This window comes from Hyaena hyaena, unplaced genomic scaffold (genome assembly GCF_003009895.1).
Source record: "Hyaena hyaena isolate Hyena2069 unplaced genomic scaffold, ASM300989v1 scaffold_308, whole genome shotgun sequence".
NCBI lineage: Eukaryota > Metazoa > Chordata > Mammalia > Carnivora > Hyaenidae > Hyaena > Hyaena hyaena.
This window is the reverse complement of record NW_024080942.1, coordinates 1135287-1152732: the sequence shown is the minus strand read 5'-3', so window position 1 is coordinate 1152732 and position 17446 is coordinate 1135287. Positions and strand designations below refer to the sequence as shown.

At 58.6% G+C, this 17446-nt stretch overlaps 1 protein-coding gene across 1 annotated transcript in view; it reads left to right on the top strand.

Moving 5' to 3' along the window:
- Window positions 1-17446, top strand: part of PRKCZ (protein kinase C zeta) — an 88508-nt gene that overhangs the window by 26222 nt on the left and 44840 nt on the right. The window lies entirely within an intron of this gene.

Below are 17446 nucleotides of genomic sequence, written 5' to 3'. Positions count from 1 at the left end.
TGTCCTGTGTCACTCTCCTGGAAGCGTCTGGGTCTTGGACTGGACCCTGGCCCAGGCCCCTGGAGAGACAGGACTCAGGGAAAATGTGTTGCCTTGAGGGAGGGGGTGCCTGGCTGCCCGAGTCCGGCACAGCTCTGTCCCCTCCGTTCTGAGTCCAGCCTCCGGCCCCGTTGGCCCGCCTGCCGCCCTGGTCAGCTGCCCCAGGACCCTCCTCACACTCGGGAAAATCTGAGGATCTCAGAGACCTTTTGGAAATGTGGCCTTAACTGCATTGACTCCATTTGAAACTTAAAATGGGAAATATTAATTCAAACGTTTTATGTCTACGTTAACGTGAGTAACGTTAATGAAAAAATTTTAATTTAATTTTAATGAAAAATGACTTCTCTTCAAAAAAACACCTCGAGTGTGAGGGTGGCCACGCCGCCGCTGTCCCCGGTGATGTCAGGCGCAGGGGAGTGCAGGACGCGCCCATTGTCTCTACAGCAGCCCCGCCGCCCGCGTGGTTGACATGTTTGGGAAAGTTACGTGTCGAACAGCGTGGAGGGTTTTACGGGTTATTTTGCCGCGTGGAATCGGAAACCGTGTCTTAGGTTAAATTCTTTGGTCTGTCTTGACTCCAGCGTGTTCATTTCCCAAGCGAGTTTTGTGACCCCACTCACTGCTCCTCTGGAAAACCTCGCAGTCGTTCAGCTCTCGCAGAGAGGCTCCAGCCGTTGGGAGACTGAAGGAGGCAGACACAGTCTGACTGTGGGGATGGCTTGTACCCGGGGCCTCTCCAGCGGGGGCTCCCAGGACCCCGGGGTCTGTCCCCAGGCTTCAACCCGGCCCCCGCCGCGCACGGCAGGACACGTGTGGCCTGCAGGGGCACTACCCTGGGTGCCCTGACTGTCAGGCCACCCACACCTGGGCCCGCATGGCTACACTGCCTCCCCAGGTGAGGTCGGACGTGGGGCCAGGCGCCGGAGGCGGGGCGTTTCACAGGTGTGCTGTTTGCACTCCACAGTGACTGGCCGGAGCCTGCTGCGGGTCTCCCCACCCTGCCCTGTGATTCCGGGGGTGGGGGGCGGGATTGCTCTGTCCCCTGCCCTGCTCTGGGCAGGGGGTGAGGGAGCGAGGTGAGTGCACACAGGTTCTCCCTGGGTGTCTGAACCAGCTCAGGTGGCACCGCAGCAGGGTCCTTTTGGTTTATTTAATAATTTTTTTTTTTTATTTTTAAATTTTTTTTTTTTTTAATGTTTTATTTATTTCTAGGAGAGAGAGAGAGACAGCGTGAGCAGGGGAGGGTCAGAGAGAGAGGGAGTCACAGACTGAAACAGGCTCCAGGCTCTGAGCTGGCAGTCAGCACAGGGCCCGACGCGGGGCTCGAACCCACGGACCGCGAGATCATGACCTAAGCGAAAGTCGGACGCTTAACCGACTAAGCCACCCAGGCGCCCCTATTTAATAATTTTTTAAAATGTTTTTTTATTTATTTCTGAGAGACAGAGACAGCGTGAGCAGGGGAGGGTCAGAGAGAGAGGGAGACACAGAATGTGAAGCAGGCTCCGGGCTCTGAGCTGTCAGCACAGAGCCCGACGCGGGGCTCGAACCCACAAACCGTGAGATCATGACCTGAGCCGAAGTCAGGTGCTCAAGCGACTGAGCCCCCAGAAGAGGCAGGTCCGGGTCTGCTGCAAGTCCCTCCAGCTGGCCTTGCTGGCGTTAGTTTTGTCGTTAAATTGCACTTCCTTGGATGGTGTTTTTTCTAACAAAAGATGGGTTTGTTTTTGTTTTTGTTTCGTTTTTGCATATTTGAAGGGAGGACGAGGACTTGGAGCAGGCCTGTGTCCTCACAGCTCCTGAGGGTCTTTAGGCACGCCTCGCCATTAGCCACCCCCTGGGGCCCCGGATGAAGCCGGGGGCACGCACACCGAAGCCCAGCACACCGAAGCCCAGGTCGTTGGAGCTGGGCGCATTTGCGGTGGGATTTTGCCAGATGTGTCCCCAGACCTTCAGAACTGGGCTCCGCGGTGGCCGTCCCTGTGGGTGTTCCTTGTGGCCCTGCAGCCGGCCAGCGGTGGGGAGCCAAAACCCACACTCTGCCGAACCAAGTTTTTGTTTATTGTACTTTTTTGAAAATCCTTTGGTATCTGAAGAGCTCCAGGCCGATGCACCAGGGATTTCAGTTCAAGCACGAGTGCCTCGCAGACGTTCGGCATCGATTGGTGGCTTTGCCAGACTCGGGCGCCGGGGGACCCTTCCCCGCGCAGGCCGGCATTGTGCTGGGGGGGCCTCCGCCCCAGCCTGTCTGCAGAAACACGTGCAGTACACGCACGGCTGGAGGGCTTCCTAACGCTCGAGTGCATGAAACTCCACTTGTGACGTGCTTGATGATCAGGCTCCCACATCCACCGCAGTGTCTGTGGGCTCCGCAGGCTCTGACGTTTCCCTCGCGTTTTTGACCATTTTGCCGCTTCCTGGAGGCCCAGTTGCCTCCGGGACCCCCGCGCCCTCTGGGCCAGCCCTGAGCGACTGTTCCTCAGGAAGCCCCCAGCCCTGCTCCCCTGTGCCCGGCGGGTCTAGACCTGGTGGCCAGAGCCGAGGCCTCTGTGCGCGGGGCGGGCTTCTGTGCACTCTGTCCCCCACCTGGGGGTTAGCCTGGTGGGGTGTCACTAGCCGGCTCTTGGGTTTATGTCTCCCTGTTTATGTGGTTTAGGGCATTTCCACCATCCTCGTTTCTCCATGTGGGTTGAGTCAACCATTAACCTGATTCAGAAGTAAAAGCTACATGAAAAGCTTGCTTAATCCCATCAGGCCCCTCCGTCCCTCCCGCGTGTGTCCTCGTAAACACAGGCGCCTGCGTGTGGGTCCTGGTACGCAGGGTTTCCACGTGATGCGCCTTGTTAGTGCCTGACGCTCAGCCACGTTTGTAGTAACAGGAACGTGTGTGTGTCTTTAGAACGAGAATAGAGATCAAAGTAAATGATGAACTAAATACCGGTGAGCAGCACGAGCACCCCCAAATCCAGAAAAATGACGCGAATGACACTCTGCAGTAAACACCTGCTGGGCACGCTTCTAGAACAGGTTCTCGGCAGTATCTTCAGGTGTGAGCACTCAGCCTTCCCCTGTGGCCAGTGACAGTTTCCTCCACGTTTCCTGTTCTTTGGTTGACAGAATTTTACTTTTCAGCCACTTGGAAAATCTGTTTTTTCCAGCTACCAATCAGTACTGGTTATGCCGCATAAATGTTGAGGACCGTTTTGAAATTTGGGGAGAATCCCAGGCCATTGCTTCCATGTGAGGTGGGGCAGGCTTCAGAGAGCTCGGGTCCCCTTGCGGGGGGGCTGGTCTCACTGCTCTTTGGGGTGAGATTGCTGCATTGTTTTGCCGTCAGAGCGCTTGTTAGAGGCACCCACTGTGCGAGTTTTACGTCCTCTGCATCCAGGTTGTAAAGTCCTAGACATGCATGAGATGTGCGGCCTGGCCACGCGGGGCCGCCCGCCGTCCTGAGCTGGAGGGCCACCGTGGGCCGTGCTGTGCCCACGCTCAAGGTACGCCGCGGGCTGTCATCATTCGCTGTCCTTTGTCTTCAAAAGTAACCACTTCTGCTTCGGACCGGGAGGCAGGTGATTGGCATCATTGGCCGGGCAGACAGCACCGGGCCGGGCAGATGCCCACCTCCACCTACCCTCCACCTCCCGTGTCTTCTCTGGTGATTGATTTGTAGTTTTCAAAACTCACATGATGTAAGATTTACCGCTTAACCTTTCTTATTAGTTGTTTGTTTCTTCTTAATAACAAACAAACAACTAATAGAGCCCGACGCAGAGCTTGAACTCACAACCCTGAGATCAAGACCTGAGCCAAGATGAAGAGTCATTCGCTTAACCGACTGAGCCCCCAGACGCCCCTCACTTAGTCATTTTTAAATGATTCTTTGGATGAAGCTTTCATTTTAGAGCTATTGCGGTTTGCAGAGCAACCGAGAGGAGGGTGCACATGTCTCCCGTGTGTTCCCAGCCCCCGCACACGCACAGCTGCCCCGCTACCCGCACATCTGTGACCGTCCATGAGCCTGCAGAGTCACGCCATCGTCACCCGGTCCACAGTTAGCGTTGGGGCCACTCCGGGGTCGCACGGTGCGTGGGTTCAGACAGTGTGTGACGACGTGCAAGCACCGTCGTGTCTCACAGAGGGTCCTCGCTGCCCTGAAGCCCTCCACCTGCACACCCCTCCTCCCCCCTCCCTGGGCACCACTGGTCTCTTTACCGCCTCCGTGGTTTTGCCTTTCCCAGAACGTCATGTGGTTGGAATCCTACAGTGTGTAGCCTTCAGATTGGCTCCTTTCACTTAGTGACATGCATTCAAGGCTCCTCTGTGTTTTCAGGGCTTGAGAGCTCGTTTGTTGTGAGCGCTGAATAATACCCGTTGTCCGCCTGTGCCGCCGTCGCGTACCCATCACCTGCTGGAAGGCGTGGTGGTTCCAAGTAGGCCTCCGTGTGCCGGGTTCCGTGTGCACCCAAGTGCTCGGTTCTTTTGGCTAAATACTGAGGCATGAACACTGGACCACATGGAAAGAGCATGTCCAGCTTTGTTAATGTTTATTTATTTTGGGGAGAGAGAGAGACAGAGACAGGGGGAGCAGGGGAGGGTAGGGGAGAGGGAAACACAGAATCGGAAGCAGCTCCAGGCTGTCAGCACAGATCCTGACTCAGGGCTCGAACTCACGAACTGTGAGATCATAACCTGAGCTGAAGTCGGGCACTTAACCGACTGAGTCCCCAGGCGCCCCCATGTCTACCCTTCTACGAAACTGCAAAACTGGTCCCTAGAGCCGCTGCCGCCATTGCGTTCCCACAGGCAGTGACACTTCTTTGGCTCCTCGTGTTCCCAGCTTTTGGTGTGAGAGCTCTGGACTTTTGGACATTCTCACGGGTACGTCTTAGCCATTTTAGTACGCGGTTCAGAGGCGTTGGCTGCCTGCACGACAGACCTAGAGCGCATTCTGCTCGGCAGCCTGCGGGAGCCCCGTGGGTTCGGAGCCTCCTGGCGGGCGGGGCCAGGGCTTTGTCGCCAGTCACCTCGCGGACAGCTGGGGAGAGCCCAGCCGCAGGGACTGAGAGAGCGGGACCGCCTGCGGACGGCGCCCTCATGCCGGGTGGCCTCATGGCCAAGGCGCCTCTGGGGAGCTCTCCGCTCGCGGGGATGTTGCTGGCACCCTCATTTCTGCAGGACCTATTTGGGTCTTAGCCCATCGAGTAGCTGATTTTGATGTTGTGTCTCCCAAGGAATGAAACAAGGTATCTGAGCAGTGCGTGTATTATGTCCTCAAAGAGCTTCATCGTGACTGGAAAAAAATCGGAGGGGCTTTCTCCTGTAGGTGGCCAGCTCGAGGGCTCCCACACTCCGGCCCGGGCACAGGGCGCGGGGCCCCATCCCGCCTCGAGGTGGGGCCCAGGGACAGGCGTGAGGGGCAGGCTGCCTGGTGACTGGCACGTGCTGGCCGCCTGGACACTTGGTGTGAAGGCGTCCTTTGTTCGGGCTGGAGCAGGGCTGGTTCTGAATAGCCGCTTTCTCTGCCCACCCCGGGTGGGGGCTCCGCCGTAGATGCCGTCCAGGTTCTGCTTCGCCCCGTGTGAGCTGGGGAAGGCCCTTCGCTGTTTTCCTCGTCCACCTGACCCAGGCGCCGCCTCCCTCTGCCGGGACAGCTCAGCACCTGCCTGCCTCCCCCATTCCCTGTGCTCTCCCCGTGCGCGCCCGCCCCTCCCCCTCCTCCATCCTTCCCTCCTCCCCCATCCTTTTCTCCAACCCTCCCCCTCCCCCTCCCTCCCTCCCCCACTCCGTCCCCTTCTACCCATCCCCCTTCGGCACCATCCTTCCCTCCCCTGTCTCTTCAAAGGCCTCCCCCTACATGAAAGCTCACCCCGTCCCCACCCCTTGTGGCCTCCACGGGCATTTGCTAAACAGGTTTCAGTGAAGACGCCCCTCAGTGCGGTGATGGGTCTCCTGACTTAAGCCCACTGCTCCCATCGAGGCTGTTCCCAAGGGTCCCCGTGTCCGGGGACTGGTCAGGGCTGCGCTCCGTCAGCACTGCCTGCTGCCTGGGTGGGATGTCACCTCCGCTCTCTGGGTCAGGCTGCGGGAGTCCTGGGCGCCCTGGGGTCACGTGAGGGCTCAGCTGTCTGGGAGCTGTCACTGTATCCCCCCCCAGGAGGGACTGTCTCCAGAGGGACAGCGGTGACCGCCAGTGGCCGTGTTGGCAGGAAGAAAGGACTTGGCACACAGTGCTTCTCAGGGAGGCCCCTTCACACGGAGAAGCGAGGCCCTTGCACGTCTGGGGTTCTGTTCGTGGGACCTGGTAGAACCCGCATGACTCCGGGGGGTGGAGGGGCCTGTGGGGAGGGGCTTTCAGTTTTGCCTTAACATTTAGCTTGTTTTTGGACTTTTTCCTTACAAATATTTTAACCATATTAATTTAACTTTCCGTACAATTTGGAGAACCTCATTTTTTTGATCTTGTGATCTGAGATGTTATTAAATACACTTTGTGAATACCATGTTTAAAACCTGCCAAATGTACTATGATACGGATATTTTCTTTTTTAAAGTTTATTTATTTGAGAGAGAGAGAGAAAGCATGAGTGGGGAGGCCCAGAGAGAGGGAAAGAGAATCTCAAGCAGGCTCTGCACTGTCAGTGCAGAGCCCTATGTGGGCCTCAAACCCATAAACCGTGAGATCATGACTTGAGCCAAAACCGCGTCGGACACTTAACCGACTGAGTCACCAGGTACCTTGATGTGGATACATTTCAGTGACCAACAGAGAACTGTGGCCCACCATTGTTTCTTGGTTTGTTTGTAGTAAAATACACAATGTAAAACATACCATTTTAACTATTTCTAAGTGTACGTGAGGTTCAGTAGTTAAAGTTCGCATTCCCATTGTGCACCCAACCCCCACCATCCATGTCTAGAACTTTCCATCTTCCCAAACTGAAACTCTGTCCCCATTAAACACTTCTTCCCCCCAACACACTTCACATGCGCCCCCCCCCCCCCCCCCCGCTTGTCTCCTGGATTTGCCGACTCTACAGAACCTCACTGGAGTGGAGTCACACAGTATTTGTCCTTTTGTGGCTGGCTTACCTCACTCCACGTCGTGTTTGCAAGACTCCTTGATACTGTAGCAGGTGCCAGATTCCATTCCTTTTTTTAAAAAAATTTTAAATGTTTATTATTGAAAGAGACAGAGCATGAATAGGGGAGGGGCAGAGACAGGGGGAGACACAGAATCTGAAGCAGCTCCAGGCTATCAGCGCAGAGTCCGATGCGGGGCTCGAGCTCACAGACTGAGATCATGACCTGAGCCGCAGTTGGACGCTTAACTGACTGAGCCACCCAGGTGCCCCAATTCCCTTCTTTTTTAAGGCTGAATAAAATGCCACGTTTTATTTATCTGTTCATTCAATGGGACACCCTCACCTGTTGGCCATTGTGAACCGTGCTGCTGAGAACACGGGTACAAATGTCCCCTTGAGACCCTGCTCTCTGTTTGGGGGACATGCCCAGAAGTGGCATTGCTGGATCGTGGGAATTATATGTTTTTATTATTTTTTTTATAAACGTTTATTTATTTTGAGAGAGACAGAGGGAGAGAATGAGCAGGGGGAGGGACAAAGACAGAGGACAGAGAGAATCCCAAGCAGGCTACATGCCCAGTACAGAGCCGGATGTGGGGCTCCATCTCATGAACCATGAGATCATGACCTGAGTAGAAATCAAGAGTCAAACGCTCAACAGACTGAGCTACCCAAGTGTGCCAGTAAGTCTATTTTTTTAAGTTTTTGAGGAACTGCTGAACTCTTTTCCCCAGAGGCTACACTGTCTTGTACTCTCACCCACAGTGTTCAGGGTTCTGGGTTCTTCATATTTTCATGAATACATAGTTATTTGGTGTTTTTATAGTAGTAGCTATAATGGCATAAGGTAGGCACTTGTGTTTTGGTTTGCATTTCCCTAATAATTAGTAACATCAAGCATCTTACATGTATCGGCTGTGTATATATATATCTTCTTCGGAGAAATGTCTATTCAAGTCCTTTGCCCGTTTTTTAATCAGGTGTTTCCTTTTTTATTGTTGAATTGTCCTGGTTGGGGTCAGTGACAGACCACACGCCATGCATGTTGATCTTTGCTTTTCTGTTGGATCCCTCTTACTGCTCTTACCACAGTGAAGAAGCAGGAAACCTCCGAAGGCATTGTCTTCCGGGGTGGGGAACATGTGAGCATCCATGGTGTTGGCGTTGAGTGTGGGTGACTGGTTTTCCTCTTCTACTTTCTTTTGATGTTTGGATCTTTTTTTCTTTTTTTACTGTTTTTATTTATTTCTGAGAGAGAGAGAGAGACACACACACACACACACACACACACACAGCGTTGAGCAAGGGAGGGTCAGAGAGAGAGGGAGGGAGTCACAGAATCCGAGGCAGCTCCAGGCTCTAAGCTGTCAGCACAGAGCCCGACGCCAGGCGGCTCGAACCCACGAACTGTGAGATCATGACCTGAGCTGAAGTCGGATAGTTAACCGGACTGAGCCATCCAGGTGCCCCTTGATGTTCAGATCTTTAATCAGGTTATTTTTGTAGTGGAAAAACTCCAAAGGAAAAAGGCTTGTGTAGAGAAACTATTGTATGAGAAAGGAGCTGAGGGAGGTAGTGGCCTAATCCCCTCCTCACCACCAACAGTGCAGTGAGCTGTGGGCCCTCATTTCAGTTCTCCGCTGGGCACTGGTGAGGCTCCAGCCTGTAGCAGCTGCCCCGGTAGCCTGTCACTGGGCCTGTGCCCAGCCCCCCCACAACGAGCTCAGTCCTTTTAGCCACCCCCCCGCCCAGCACATTTTCCTGCACGAAGTGAATCCCTATGAGAACAGGAAGAGCCAGAAGAGCCCAGCCCGGCCGGGGACCCTGGCCCCCTCTGTGTGAGGAGAGCAGTGACAGTCCTCCGTGCTTCCCAGGATAATGCCACGCACGGGAAGACCCAGTTCAGCATGAAGAAGGGGAGGCAGCCATGGGTCCTGCCTGGGGGAGGAGGCTCCAACACCCCAGCCAGACGCCGCACCTTGAACAGAGCGTGAATGGCTGGTCTTCAGCCTGCCCCCCCTTCCTTTCTGACAGCACGTGCTGGGCCCCTGCAAGCTTAGGTCACAGATAAATGAAAACCGGCTTAGTTTCCCTGGCTTTTGGATTTTAAGGAAGACACGGGGTCCGGGGGCCTGCAAGTCCTGCAGAAGCCTTCTGGAGTGCCGCATCGATGTTCCCGCAAGCAGACAAAATAGATATAATTTATTCATGGATTTTAGCTGGTCTGGTTTTGTACAAAGGGAGCTTTTAAATTTAATTATTTTTTACCATTAAAGGGCGGTTCATCTGAGGAAGCCGAGGCCCTGATTTTCAAGGTGCTCAGACTGTGAGGAGCTGGGGGTGGGCTGATGCGTGGGAGTCAGGGGGGGCGTCTGAGTTTCAGCTGCAGCCAGGACCTTAAGCAGATCTAACATCTTAACCCCGGGGACCTCGGACCCGTGCCCTCCCCCACTTGCCTTCCTGGTGTGCGTGGGAAACGCGGCCACGCTCCCCTCGGGGTGGGGGCCCAGGCACCGCCCTGCTGCTCCAGCGACGGGCCGGCGTCTGGAGACCCAGTTTGGCACAGAAACGCATGATGGGTTATTTTAACCAAAGCACAAGAGAAAATGCAGCTCCTGCCGGAGCGGAGGTGGTGGGGTGGATCTCGCTGTGAGAGAGGCTGGCACCCGGAGCGCAGGACGCCTGACTTCTCCTCAGGCAGCGGGCACGGATGGGCACGGCGCTGTGTACGGGTGTGGACAGGTGTGCACAGGTGCCGATGCCCTGTGGGTAAGGGCGGGCAGGTGTGGGTGTATATGGAGGCGATGTGGACAGGGGTGGACAGTGTAGACAGGTGTAGACGAGCCGACTCGGCTGCCTCCTGCCTCCCCCCATGCCCCTTGCTGCCTCAGCACCCTCTCCAAGCCCAGTGCCTCCTGGCTCCTCAGGTCCCCGGGCAGGTCAGACTGCGTGGCTGTGGGTGTGGGACCCCAGCCTGCTCTGTGGGGGACTCCGGAGTGTAGGCCTGTACCAGGGCACCAGGGGTGTATGGGGGTGCCCTGGTCCCTGTGTTTATTGCCAGGTCTCTTTCTGGACGCGCCTGCGCCCCCTATGTCCTGTGCAGCCCCCTCCCACAGGAAGCCATGGTCCTCGGAACATTTCCCCTGATATGGTTTTGGGGCGCTTCCTTTGCCATCACCCCCTACCCCGTCTGGAGCAGCAGCCCTTCTCTGGACCCCACCTCTGGCGAGAGAGCCGGCCACGGGGGATGTGGTGGGCGCTGTGGCAGAGTCGCAGTGTGTCATCTTTTCCTAGGCTGCTGCTGCTGCGGCCTCGGTCCTGCCCTTCGCGTCCCCCGGCTCCGCTCGCTGCCTCAAATTCAATCCTGCCACCGCCCCCCCCCCGCCCCAGCCGTGTTCCTGAGAGCCCGACAGTGATCGCCTTCCGTCTCCTCCCCGTGTAAGGCTCTGTGCCCCTTCCCCTGCATTCCCCACACTTCAGTGTGGTGTCCCCGCACCCCTGCCTGAGCACTGGTGCGGCACCGGTCATGTGCCCCGGCCCGCGGCGCCCGGTGGGCTGCTGGGTTTGTTGGCCACCCAGGGGTCCGTGCACATCACCCCCAGATTGCAGGCCACCTCAGCCTGGCCCCTGGCCACACTGTCCCGGGGGTGCCTGTTGGGCGCAGTATGTGATGCTCCCCGGCTCGCCTTCCAGAGCCTGGTTCTGTGATGGTCCAGCTCTGGGTCCCGCGCGTCGGGACTCGGCTGCCCTGCTGGCCTCTTCCCGCTCTCCTGGTGGGAGCCCCTGGCCGGTGTGTGGGCAGCTCTAGGCGGGGACGGTCCGTCTGCGTTTTGGTGGCCACAGTGGCAGGCCCAGCGCTCTCCGCGCCTGTGAGCGGTGCACGTTGGTGCAGGAGGAGGCGCCCGCGGCGTGCTGCTCGGGGACCTGGTTCCCACTGCGGGTGTGCGGGAGCGAGGCCCCTCACGGAGGGACAAAGAAAGCGCGCCTCTCAGCTGTGGCTGGGTTGGTTTCCAGGTTGCTCACGAGATTCTGAGGAGGAAAAGGGCAGTGCGTGGTGTGCGCATTCCCTCTCGGGACGCGCCGTCTGGGGCCCCTGCCCGCCGTCGGCGCTCGAGGTGGCGTCCAGCCTCCAGCCCCGTGAGCCCCCCGCCCCAGCCTCCCTTCTCGCCGGCGCCCCCGTGGGCAGTGTGTGTCCGGGGCCCTGGTGGTAAGTGGACCCAGGAGCCACTCCGTCTCCCAGGCTGTCTGGGCGGCCCAGGCCCTTGTTCCCAGGGAGGCACTCGGCGGTCAGGCGGACGGAGGACCCCGGCGGGGCTGAGCGGCATGGCGCCTGTTCTGCCCGCGTCTGACGCCTTGGTGGGGTGGTGGTGGTGGGGGTGGTGGTGGTGGTGGTGGTGGCGGCGAAGATGCCGCCGCCGTGCTGCCTCCCGAGCCTGTGATTGAGGCGGTTCCTGCCGGGGCCTCCGGGCCCCGAGCGCAGGGGCAGCGCCGCAGGCCGCACCAGCCTCCAGGGCAGCCACAGCCCAGAGACCTGGCTGCCAGGAGGCTCAGCATGGGCAGCAGTGTCTGCCAGACCCCGCTTCCTGCTCTCATCCGGGCGCGTCGCCTCTCCTCTCCAGGCCTCAGTTTCCACACGTGGCAGATGGGGACACAAAGAACTTACTCCACAATTTTGAGAGGATTGGATGTGGGGACGTAGAAGGACGCTCAGGGCCGAGCTTACCTTCTGTGGGTGCTCAGAGGCGGAGGCTGGTCCCCGTGGCGTTGGTCATGTGTTTCCCTGAGGGCGGGCGAGGCTTCTCCAGGAGGGGGCGCACGGCAGCTCCCGCAGCCGTCACCATGAGGGTCAGGGGCCATCGCTGTGAGAGGGGCGGATGGTCCTGGGCTGGAGGCCATGAGTCTGGGGAAGCAGATCTGAGCGTCTCCTGCAGACGGTCAGGCTTGCTCCCCAACTCACAAACCTTTGTCATCTCCCGGCTTCCCTGTAGCAGAGACTCAGGGCGATGTGGGGAGGGCCCACCTTGACCTCAGCCTGAGTGCCCTGACACACACACACACACATACACGCGCGCGCACACACACACACACACACACACACGCACGGGCGCGTGCACCCGGGAGCCTGGTGTTTGCCCACCTCGGAAGGAGCCTTCAATGCTGAAAGCCATTACTTACACTTGTATTTTGCCACGTTTGGCAGAAAGAACACTCAGAAAGCTTAATTAGCTAGTGCGCGTGCAGAACTGGTTTGTGTAAGTCCTCATAACAAACGTGGCTCCTAACAGCACTTGTCACCAGGCACATCCTTTGACATCACTCAGGGGCATCCTGCCAGACAAGGTGCCCACGCACCGAGGAGGCTCAGGACCCCCAGCCCCTCGACTGCCTGTCAGCGGGGCTGGTGAGGAGGGGGGGCTCAGGGCCCAGCCAAGGTCGGTTAGGAGGCTGCAGACGCGCCAGGGGGCTGTGGCCTGCTCATCCATCCCTGTTCCCTCCAGGGGAGAAAGCCGGTTGCTCTCCCTCCATTTTGACAAAGACCCCGAGCTCTGCCCTGACATCTGTTACTCCTCTGAGATCCTAAGCTCTCTCTGGGCCTCAGGCTCCTTGTCCTGACTGGCCTGGGTCTGCGGTGGAAGGGGACCCGTCCTGGCACCCCAGTGCCATAGCTGCTCGGGGGGGAAGGCTGTCAGCTGGACGGTGGGGAGAGGTGGCGGAGCTGGCCGCCACAGCCTGTGGACCCTCGTCCTCGAGGAGCTAGTGGTTTTGGGGAAAGTGCTTGCCCTGTGGCCCCGGCCCCCGTTCACTTCTGGGAGGGCCGAGGTTCCTGTTTCTCAGGACTGTGGAGACTCGGGTAGCCTGCGTGTACACCGTGTTCCGGGCACATGGCTGCAGGAAGGGCTGGTTGTCTCTCGTCCTGGTGTGATGGGGTCCTCGAGCAACCGAGCGCCTCTGGCCCCTCTGTGGGGCTTGGGAGACGCCTGGAGAGCTGGGCTGTTGGAGGATGTGGGAGGCATGACCCCCCGCCGCCCCGCAGCAGGGGTCCCTGGGAGAGGAGGTCCCACATGTACAGACCACTTCACTGGCGGGTTTTGGGAGACCCTGGGGTGTCCAGGGAGCAGCTTCTCACTAGGACGCGGCCCTGGGGTGTGCAGGCCTTCAGACCGTCTCCCCACACTTAGATGCTTCAGCTACAGAGATGCCTCCGGGAAGGTGTGAACAGAGGCAGCTGACTTTCAACAAGGGCTGTGATGCTGCCTCTGTATAGCGTGTTGGGGCCCTTCTCTACACGCTGGGCTACTTGCCCCCGGGTGGGGGCGGGGCCGTGGCTCCTGGAGGTGGTGACCGCGACTTGGGGAGCCGAGCTACTTCGGAACCTCTCTGAGGACAAGCTGGGAGGGATGGGTGACCAGCTGGAAAACCAGCTCCCCACTGCCGCCCTTGAAGCTTCTGGTGGGTCTGCTGCTGGTAGGTTTTCGACTGTGCACCGTGCGAGCGGAAGTGGACGGCCAGTTTCGAGGCCGGTGACAGAGAACCACAGCCAGTGCCTCTCGGCCTCCGCGCTGCCACTCGCGGGCCAGATAACCGGGCTTTTACTGCTCGCAACCTGGTAGCACAGCCACCTTCGTGTGCGCTGTGACTTGGGGCTTTGTGGGAGACATCTGTCCCTGCGGCCGCACAGCTCTGTGTCGGTGGAAACCTGGTCCCCGTTATGTCACCGGGGGGGGCGCCCCTCCCCCTGAACTGCTGGGATCGTGCATCAGGAGATGAGTGTAAAGTGGAGGTGCTCTTTTCACCCTGTCTAAGATTGCCCTCAGCACGGCCTTCTGGAGAGCCTCCGTCCCAGAGCCTCGTCCTTCCTTCCTTCCTTCCTTCGCTCGTTCGCTCATTCAGTGCTGGATGCACGTGTACTTTCTGTGCCCATCAGTGGTGGTCCCAGGGCTGGGGAGGTGCTGGCTGGACGCGGGGAGAGCACTGACCGGGATGACGCACTCCTGATCCCCCCTCGTTAATGAGCAAACATACACCAACAGGTCATTTAAAGTTCTGAGTTACAGTTAGTGTAAGTGGCCGCCACAGCGGGAGCCAATACAGAGACACTGGGTGGGGCTGGCTGGTCCGCAGAAGCCTGGCCCCTGCGGGGACGCGCCGGGGAGGGAGCAAGGGGCCGCCTGCAGGTGTGCGGGCGCAGCGTGTGCAAAGGCCCTGTTGGGAGAAGCCGCAGGGCAGAGCGGCCGTGAGAGGCGAGGTGGGGGAGCTGCACAGGGTCTCTGGTCATCCGTTCCTGCTGCATTTCACGAGCCCGCAAGGAGTTAACGCAACAAACCTGCAGCCTGGGTTTGACCTACTTCCTGTTCCTGTCGGGTTCAGCATCTGTTGTCCGTGTCTGGCGAAAACGGACTTGCACGGAGCAGAAAAGTCTTGAAATGCATTTTCAAGGTAACGATAGTAAGACGGGGATGCCCTGTCGTGGGAGAAGACAGTGCAGCGTCGAGCGCCCGGTGCCGAAGGGCCCTGGTCCCGGGGTGGCAGGAGCCCTGGCCTTGAGCCCGCTCGTTGAAGCGGCCCCTGGGCCTTGTAGAATATTAACCGTCCCCGTGTCTGCTCCACACAGCCGGTCAGTCTTCACAGCCCAGCCCAGAGGCCAAGGGCAGACACTCTCTGCCCCCGGCCGACTGCCGTCTCCTCCCTGTGACCTACGGTGGAGCCTCCCCTCGGTCCAAGTTCATTTTGTGGTGGCAGAGGTGGTTTTGCTAAAATTATTTCTAAATGTGCCACGTGGATGACCGTGTGCATCAGGGGAGGCCATCTGCAGTAGCGAGGATTCCACGGAGGCAGCGATTTTTGTGCTGGCGTGTCTCGTCTTGTCCCCTGCTCACCTGCGGTCACCAGCTGCCAGCCGGGACCTCTCCTCCGTCTCTGCCCCCCCCCCCCCCCCCCCCCCCCCCCCCCCGCCCCATGGCCCCGATGGGCTGCCCCGTCCTCACCCCCGAGGTCTGGGTTTTGCCCCCAGGGTTCTGTCTCTGGATCTAAACACCACATCCCTCCCTCTCTGAGGACGATGTCCCCCGGACGCCAGTTCCGGAAACTCGCAGCCAGTTTGCGAGGTGGGCTTCCTCCACTTGGAGGGCGCTGTGTTTGGACCTTCTCCTGGCTCAGCAGCCCAGATGGCCGCCTGGGGTGATTGTCGGGATGAACGAGGAACAGACACACCAGAGGTCCCCCTTAGCACTGCCCTCTCCGCTGCTGCCCTGGGGGCCGGCTGTCCCGCGTGGGTGTTGAGGGCACACCCAGCTGACCTCTCGTGCCCCCCACTGCCTCCACTCACCCCAAGGGAAACTGGGGCCGCACCCAAGAGGCAGGTGCCCTGGTCAGACTCCTCCCCGATAAGGAGAGGGTCCCAGGGGGCCCTGGGTGGACGGCCTCTCTCCAGGCACTCCCCCATCAGAGGCCCGCTGGGGTTACGTGGCATTTCTTTGCCTCAGTTTCCTGGTCTGGTGTGACCTGCATGGGGGTGGGGACTCCAGCAGCTCAGATGAGCTGATGCACAGACAGGCTAGCACCTCGCTGCACACAGACATGGCCACACGGGGTGGTGGCCGTTGGGGGCCGTCGAGGCCGGCCTCATTGAGGGGAGGTGGGGTCCGCAGAGGTCCCTGTGGCAGGGACACTTACTTGGAGGGAGGTTTTGGCCTTGCTAGAATTTATTAGGTAAGGGTCACACTTTTACTTTGTCATTATTGATACACGATCTCGCACTTCCAGGGGGAGGCAGGGGCGCTTCCAGGACTTGGGAGGGGCGTGGAGGCTCCCGTGTGCTGCTCTCACCTCCGGGGGGCTAGGTGCTCGTGAGTTTGCCTTGCTTCCTCATGGCTGGTTTTCTAAAGTAAGCAGGTCGGTGAGGGAATACTTTTGTTAAAATGATTCTTTGTAAAGGGATCTTGCAGGGCGCCTGTGGGACTGGCCCAGCCCCTTGCAGGTGGGGGGGGTCTTCTTTCTGTCCCTGCTGTCCCTCTGACGATATGGAATTCTGCGTGTGTCCCCTTCTGATTTTAGTTTGGACAGCTCTGGGCTTTCCCTCAGTAAAGCCTTAAAACCTTTCAAAAGGCTTAATTTCTAGGAGAAACGGGCCCCTTTTTTGTGCCTAATTACTAAAGCCCGTTTTGAATCTCCGGCAGAATTTAAGAATCTAAAAAACCGCACCAGCCAAGTCCTCTAGCGGGGGAGGCTGGTGCCCCTCCCACTCTTCCAGGTGGGCCCTGGATTCCCCGTGCAGTTGCTCATGCCCCCGGCCCCTTTCTCTCCTTTGACCTTGTGATAAAAGCCCAGGGATGACCTTGAGTGGGGGAGGCTCCGACGCTAATTTACTTGTTCTCTTTTTAGTTTGTGTTCCTTTGTTTCACTCATTCATTCAAGCCAAGCTGTTGTGACCACAGGCAGGCAATTGAGGTGCACTTGGCCTCTCGGCCACTGAGTGTGGGACCCAGAGCAAAGGACTTCAGGTTCCTGGTGCCTCAGTTTCTCCCTCTTGGTAGGACTGCCTGCCCGTTGGGCACACTGTGCTCTGTGCTGGCAGCAGTCGCTCGTTGTCGCTCACCTGCTAGGACAGCCCCAGGAAGGGAGAGGTGTGCTCAGGGGTGCACGTCGCAGCCTCAGCCAGCCCCCTGGACGTGTGCGTGTGCACACGCGCGCGCACATGCATGCGCGTTCCTGCCGGCCGTGTTGCCCCATGTCTGTCCCTGTTACTTGGAGGTTAAGGACCAGGCAGGCTTTAGAAACGCAGAAGTGACCGGAGTCCAGGCAGCGCCAGGCTCTGGCCGGCCCTGCAGCCCTGCCTGGGAAACCCGGGACGTGAGCCGCTGTGGCGCAGAGCAGACCCCGGCAGACGTGCGGCTGACGCAGCAGGCGCCTGCCCCGGACGTGACGGGCGTGTGGTGGATACGGGACAGGAACAGAGCAGCGCCGCTGACACGGTGGCTTCGCCGCAGGTGTGTGTCGAGAGTGGCGATGTGAGGCGGGAAGGACACGCGACGTAGGACAGGGACGGGCGGACGTGTGTGTGGAATAGACACGGCAGCCGCACCGCGGACTCCTGAGCAGCACGGGTCCGCTTACGCGTTGTCGTGCCCACACGGTGCAGGGCCGCACGTGTTTTCCTCGTGATTTTCTTTCCTCTCACGTCCTCCGTTCTCAGAATACGGCGCGTCGCACGTAGTGACGCCTCCCTGTGTCGCTGCGGCCACAGAAACGTGTGTTCTCCGTGAGGCCTCCTGGTCAGTAGTGAGCTCCTCATACTCTCCATGGGTTTTTGTTGGGGGGGGCGG